This window comes from Apis dorsata, unplaced genomic scaffold, assembly GCF_000469605.1.
Source record: "Apis dorsata unplaced genomic scaffold, Apis dorsata 1.3 scaffold_298, whole genome shotgun sequence".
NCBI classification, from domain to species: Eukaryota; Metazoa; Arthropoda; class Insecta; order Hymenoptera; family Apidae; genus Apis; species Apis dorsata.
Genome location: NW_006263572.1, coordinates 238799 through 246540, shown reverse-complemented (window position 1 = coordinate 246540; position 7742 = coordinate 238799).

The following is a 7742-nucleotide window of genomic DNA, read 5'->3' as shown; positions in this document are numbered from 1 at the left end:
GGGGGAAGGCGCGGAAATGTTCGCGAGCGGAAACAAACGCGCCACCAGTCCGTCCACTTTTCCTTCCCTTTCTTTCTTTTCACGATGATCGACGATCGTCTTCGCCCGATCTGGACCTCTGCTTTCGATGGATTCAGCGAATTCACGGATAATTCGTCTTATAAACTTGGAAAAGTTTGAGAAAAACGCTTTTAAAAGATACACAGAAATGTACGAAATTAATTTTTTAGAGAAAGAGAATTGATAATAAATCGAATGAATAAATACGATTTTTATCGTTATTTTGTACCTTTGTACCTCTGCTTTCGATGGATTCAGCGAATTAACGGATAATTCGGGCGTCTTATAAATTTGGAAAAGTTTGAGAAAATGCTTTTAAAAGATACGTATGAAATTAATTTTTTCGAAAGATAATTGATAATAAATCGAATGAATAAATACGGTTTTTATCGTTATTTTGTACCTTTGTATCTCTGCTTTCGATGGATTCAGCGAATTCGGGCGTCTTATAAACTTGGAAAAGTTTGAGAAAACGCTTTTAAAAGATATATATGAAATTAATTTTTTCGAAAGATAATTGATCGAGCATCTTATAAACTTGGAAAAGTTTGAGAAAACGTTTTTAAAAGATACACAGAAATGTACGAAATTAATTTTTTCGAAAAAAAATTGATAATAAATCGAATGAAAAATACCGTTTTTATCATTATTTTGTATCTTTATATCTCTGTGCCTCTTTCGATGGATTCAGCGAATTCACGGATAATTCGGGCGTCTTATAAACTTGGAAAAGTTTGAAAAAATATGAAAATGTTTTTTATACAGAAATGTTTGAAATTAATTTTTTAGAGAAAGAGAATTGATAATAAATCGAATAAATAAATAAATACGGTTTTTACCATTATTTTGTACTTTTATATCTCTGTGCCTCTGCTTTCGATGGATTCAGCGAATTCACGGATAATTCGGGCGTCTTATAAACTTGGAAAAGTTTGAGAAAGTATGAAAATGGTTTTAAGAGATACACAGAAATTAATTTTTTAGAGAAAGAGAATTGATAATAAATCGAATGAATAAACACGGTTTTTATTATTACTTTGTATCTTTTGTGAAATCATTCGAGAATGTATAAATTCGCCTTAATTGCTACGAAAAATTTGACAGAAGATAAGATATACGTGGAAACTGTTTTGGAACAACAAAATTTGATAATTATCGTATCGTATAAATTATAAAGATCGATTAAATGTAAACAACAAGGATTGAAAATTCTTGTTGAACAATATAATATATTCCACGATGAATATTCAAAATGAAAAAGTGTAAATTCGCCTTAATGCCGGCGTATCTCAGAACATAACCTCTTTAAATTCCTTTTTTGATATATGCACGCGTAAACAGATAATATAACTATTATAAACTATTATAGATACGATAATCGCACGAGTAATGCGTCTAATCAACGAGAAGAATAATATTTTTTCGTTTAAAGCTTCGTTTTCAAGTAAATTTTTGAAAACTTTTCGGCTGAAAACAAATTTGAAATCAATCGATTCATCAAATTATTAAAATAAGTTACTCTACTACGTGTAACTAAACAAAAAATGTAGTGTAAAATTTTTCAAAAATATTCTAAAAGTTTAGAAGAATAACAAAGATGAAATGACCATTACAGATTATTGGAATAACAAAATAATATCTATTTGACGATTTTAATTAACAGATCGAAAAGCTTAAAGTATTCAATTTTTCCTAAGGCTATCTCCACTTCAAACGATCCTGAGACACGACAACGATAGAAGAAGCCATAATTTGAACATTCAAAATCGTAAAAATTATTTTCATATATTTTCATTTTCGAAACTATTACCTTCCGAATACAAAATTACGTTTATATCATATCGTTAGAATTCTCTTCTTATCCCAACTTAGACAGATTCAGATCGTCAATACAATAATCAACACGTGACGTAAATGCATGGAAAATAGGCGTTCCCCTTCGAGTCGACCAATCGGATCGCGCGAGACTTCCTTCCACCAATGAACGATACTAGTTTTCTACCTGCTAATCAGAATTATTATTATTAAAACTCGGCTCGATCGGAAGGAGAAAAGTGGCTCGTTTCGAAGAAACCCTCTCCTCCCCCCGATTCTCGCCAATTCTTGGCAACAGCCGACCTCCCCCTTCTTTGCGCCAAAATCGCAAACCGCTTCGAGTTAATCCGCGTCCACAGATTTCGGTAATGGGAGGGCGCATCGAAAAGTCGGCCGTGGCGGTAAACTCGCTCTCCGTTTCCATCTTCCCGAACGACTCTTTCTCCTCTCGTCCGAGCTTTTTGGCCCGAGTACCACAATCTACATATATATATATGTGTGTGTGTATATACATAGGTATAGGGAAACAAAGGGCACGTCTCCTCGTTTAATGTTGCCGCAGTCGCGAGTCTCGGAGAGATTATTATAATCTCGGTTTACGTAGCGTCTCTCTAACCAAGCCGGTTAATTTGAGAAGAGAAACTTCTTGCGTGGAGATTCGGGAATCTCGCGGGTTTCGCGATATCTTTTCCACTTTATTCGTCTCTCTTCTGTTTCCTCCTTTATCGCCGCTCATCTGACGCAAGGAGAGGAATCGGGGAGGAGATCAACAAGAGGATGTTGGAGGATGTATCTGAATATATTTTATTCTTCCAATGTCTGGGTTTAATTCGGTTTTGACTCGGATGGAATTGTGGATTTGAAGCGAATATCAAGGAACAACGTATTGGCACGGGGAATTTAGTTTTTATTGACGGAATACTTGGTAAATATGAATATCTGCATCTATCAAGAATAATATAATATAATAAAATGATAGTGGGCATAAGTTGGGATTGTTGGAAGACTTCTACTTTCAACAGGGACAATAATAACATACAGCGTGAAAGAATGGGTCGTGTAATGATATACCTTGAGTATGTTAAATAGAGTTCAGATAAATAGAAAATTGGAAAATTTATGGGAAATAGGGAAGAAATTAAATGAATTTCAAGTATCTTCAAAGCGGATGCTTGAAGAAGAAATTATAGAAATGATGGAATTCTATGGATCGTGATTTTACAAAATCATTGGTTCACTGTTAAATAATATTGTATATATAAAGTGTATAATAAATGTATTAAATTTAGTGTATAAATCGGTGAATTATTTCCAAATTTTGCCGACATAATCTTGAGATTTCTCTTTTACTGCATACTCCATTATTGTCTTAAACAAGTTCCTTTGACATGTATATTTTGTTCATCAAAAATTGCAAGCATCTCGAAATCCATTGTAGATTACTTGGGATGGCTTTCGATACGAAAGTTTGAAATTTTGTTTTGTAAAAGGAATTGAATATTGTTTTCCAATCTTACATCGAAAAATCTTTAATTTTAGAAGATATTTCAACTTGAAATTCCACTTCTAAAATTTACCATATAAAATATAGAGAGCACAAAAAGTAGGATACCTTTCGATACGAAATAAAAGTTTGAAATTTTAATTGTTTAATAGTTTAATTGTCCTTTGATTATTCGATTTTGTTAATGTTTTAATATTAATTACTTTATTTTGTAAAAGGAATTGAATATTATTTTTTAATCTTACGTCGAAAAATCTTTAATTTTAACATTCAACTTTAAATTCCATTTCTAAAATTTACCATATGAAAAATATAGAGAGCACGAAGAATATTATGATGGGTTTCTATACAAAATGAAATTTTGTTTAATCGTCTCTTAAAATTGGTTTATTTTGTAAAAAGAATTGAATATTATTTTACATCGAAAAATCTTTAATTTTAGAAGATATTTCAACTTGAAATTCTGCTTCTGAAATTTATCATATGAAAAATATAGAGAGCATGAAGAATATTATTATTAATGAGTTTCTATACAAAATGAAATTTTGTTTAGTCCCTTAAAATTGGTTTATTTTGTAAAAAGAATTGAATATTATTTTACGTCCAAAAATCTTTAATTTTAGAAGATATTTCAACTTGAAATTCCATTTCTAAAATTTACCATATGAAAAATATAGAGAGCACGACGAATATTATGATGGGTTTCTATACAAAATGAAATTTTGTTTAATCGTCTCTTAAAATTGGTTTATTTTGTAAAAAGAATTGAATATTATTTTACGTCGAAAAATTTTTAATTTTAGAAGATATTTCAACTTGAAATTCCATTTCTAAAATTTATCATATAAAATATAGAGCACAAAGAATATTAAGATGAATTTTTATACGAAATGAAAGTTCGAAATTTTGTTTAATCGTTCTTTAATTCGATTTTGTTAATGTTTCAATATTAATTAGTTTGTTTTGTAAAAGGAATTGAATATTATTTTCCAATCTTATAGATATATATAGAAAAATCTTTAATTTTAGAACATATTTCAACTTGAAATTCTACTTTTAAAATTTACCATGTGAAAAATATAGAGAGCACGAAGAATATTAAGATTTCTATACGAAATGAAAATTTGAAATTTTGTTTAATCGTTTCTTGAAATTGATTTATTTTGTAAAAAAAATTGAATATTATTTTACGTCGAAAAATCTTTAATTTTAGAAGATATTTCAACTTGAAGTTCCACTTCTAAAATTTACCATATAAAAAATATAGAGAGCACGAAGAGTGGGATGCTTTTCGATACGAAATAAAAGTTTGAAATTTTGTTTAATTGTTCCTTGAAATTGATTTATTTTGTAAAAAGAATTGAATATTATTTTACGTCGAAAAATCTTTAATTTTAGAAGATATTTCAACTTGATGTTCCACTTCTAAAAGTACCATATAAAATATAAATAGTATAAAGAATACTAAGATAAGTTTTTATACAAAAGTTTGAAATTTTGTTTAATCGTCCCTTGATTATTCAATTTTATTAATATTTCAATATTAATTGATTTGTTTTTTAAAACTATTACATCGAAAAATCTTTAATTTTAGAACATACCTCAACTTGAAGTTCCACTTTTAAAATTTACCATATGAAATACATAAAAAGCAGAGTAGAGCTCGCGTGTTCCTTATCTCTCCCTTTCCTTCCATAAATTTCAACTTACAATAATCTCTAAATTTTTTCGCATATAAATAAACGAATTGGAGCGCCAATATTAAAAACCAATTCCATATAATTCCATATAATTCGTTCCAACCAATTGTTTATCAACTTTTTTCTAATCGTCTCATCATTCTCATCTTCCTTCGAATACCTTCGAAAAATAGCATTTCGAATCGAAGGAGATGAAAGACGGGAGGAACGCGGTTGAGAAACAGGGTTAAAACGATTTTAGATATCGTCCTTTCGTGTTTGTTCTTCGTCGGTCGGTAGCGAGAAGCTCGATACGTCGCGCAACACGTTGCAGCCGTCTCTTCTGCGCGACGGAAAGTTCTTCGAGCCGAGTTTAAGCTGGCGTCGCGCGGGGCGACGCGGCAACGAGAGCGGAGCGAGTCACGCGACCAAGTGATATGTGTCAGGCCCACAATACTCGAGCGCGACTCCGCTAAGTAAATGTTATTTCCGCCGGTGCATAATTGTGACTGGGTCGAGAAACGAGAAACGAGAAACGTGACGTAAACATTCGGGGCGGCGTTAGATTCGGGGAGAGAGATCCACTTAGTGGATGGCTGTGGAGGAAAGTGTTGGGCTCGGTTTTTCGATGGATTCTTGGCGAATTTCGCTGACGTTTCTTTTTTTTTTCGTAGGATCGTTGAACGGTTTTCAACCCGAAAGTTATAAAAATGAAGTTAGTTTAAGTGATTACTCGTTGAAACGCTTGGATTTTGAATTTTGTTCGTAGTTATCATTACAATTATTTATCAATATGTTTCGAATAAATTATTGAAGTAAGTTTATTCGTAACTTGGAGTAAATTAAATTTGCTGCTTTCTCGAAATCCTTGAAAATTTTTAAAGAATGCGTAGTTTCATAGATGATAGAGCAAAATTTTAAATAATCGGAATTTGTCTGGCGATTTATCTGTAAAAATATTTTTTAGAAATTGTATTTTAAAAACATCGATAATTTTAGGGGTTAATTTCATTGAGAAATCAAGAGAAATGCACTTGAGATCAGAATTTTTGAATATATATATATATAACAAGATTTATCGTGCGATGATTTTCTCGATTCTTCTTTGATTAAGTCTTTGATTAAGAGGCCTTATTTTTTTCTTGGTTTGATCTTTTCTGATTTTCAAACAATTCGAATACTTATTTGATTAGAGAAATTATGAGAATTATAGTCCATAGATATAAGTCCAACTGATAGAAAATGAAATTATGCTATGTAATTTCATATTTTAATATAATTACAAATTATATAATATAATCCAAGTCGAAACCATAAGAATATAAAAAAAAATATACGATATTCTTTTGTATAAATATCTTAATGTAACTTCCATGTGACTTATGCATTACGATTTTAATCATAAATAAAAAAGTAAAGACCTAATAATACACACGTTATTAGTATAATATTGTACCAAAGTATTGAAGTTATTCGAAGTAACATTGTGTCTTTGAATAATTTTCGATATTCCATTTCATTCATCCAACCAATTGGATTTTGGAAATTTATCAACTTTTTTAATCGTTTTATCATTCTTATCTTTTTTCAAATATCTTCGAAAAATACAATTTTTACTGATGAAAAATACCATATCAGGGTTAAAACGATTTTAGATATCGTCCTTTGGAGTGAATACTAAAATAGAAAAGATTATAAATAAAACACGCAGATTATATGAAAAAATGGTTCAGCCAAGAAGTGATTTCAAAGGATACGTAATCTGGTGTGATTAGATTTTTGTAGATAAACAAGAAAAAGTTATGTGAAGATGACATACACTTTTTTTAAATGGAATATTAACTATCAAAAATGTATATATAATATCAAAAAATCATTAAGTTTAAAAGATATTGAAAATTGAAATTTGTAGAATTTATTAAAGACAATGAAATGATACTGTTCGTACAATAAAAAGAACAAACATTTTTACAAATTTGAAGTTACAATATCTTGTAAATTAATTGATTATGTCTTTTTCAAAACCAACTATCTCTTCGTACAAAAATTTCCAATAATTTGTATGTTTTGTTTATAACCGGACACCCTGTATGTATATTATACTTATTCATCAAATCAAACATGAAAAACAAGAATAGAACGAATTTTTCTTTCTTCTTAGAAACTTATAAAGATTCTAATCGAATAAATACAATCACACATCTTTTATCCTTTCATTTCATGAAAAAAACAAAGTCGAGGAATTTCTTCTAATTATGATAATCAAGTTCGAGCAATAACGTATAAAATATTTCTCGATCGCGATAAACTATATACTATAAAGATTCGAATCAAGTATCACTTCTTTTAAATAAAAAAAAAAAAAAAAGAAAAAAATCATACCGTTCATTATCTTCCGCTCTAACAAAAATTGGCAACCGAACGAAACATTCTTCCTCTTTTTCTTCTTTATCGATCGAACACACCAATTTCTGATCTCCACCGCGTCGCGTAGTATCGCATTCGTCCGCTATTTCCATCGTCACCGAAAAATCGATACCGTTTGAGAATCATCACCGAGACGACCAATCACACGCAACTTCTCCTCTTCCCCCTCCTCCTTACTCTCCGTCACGAAAAAGAAGCGAGAAACAAAACGAGCTCAGGCAGGGAATTCGTTCCAATTATCCGCGTATATCCTGCCG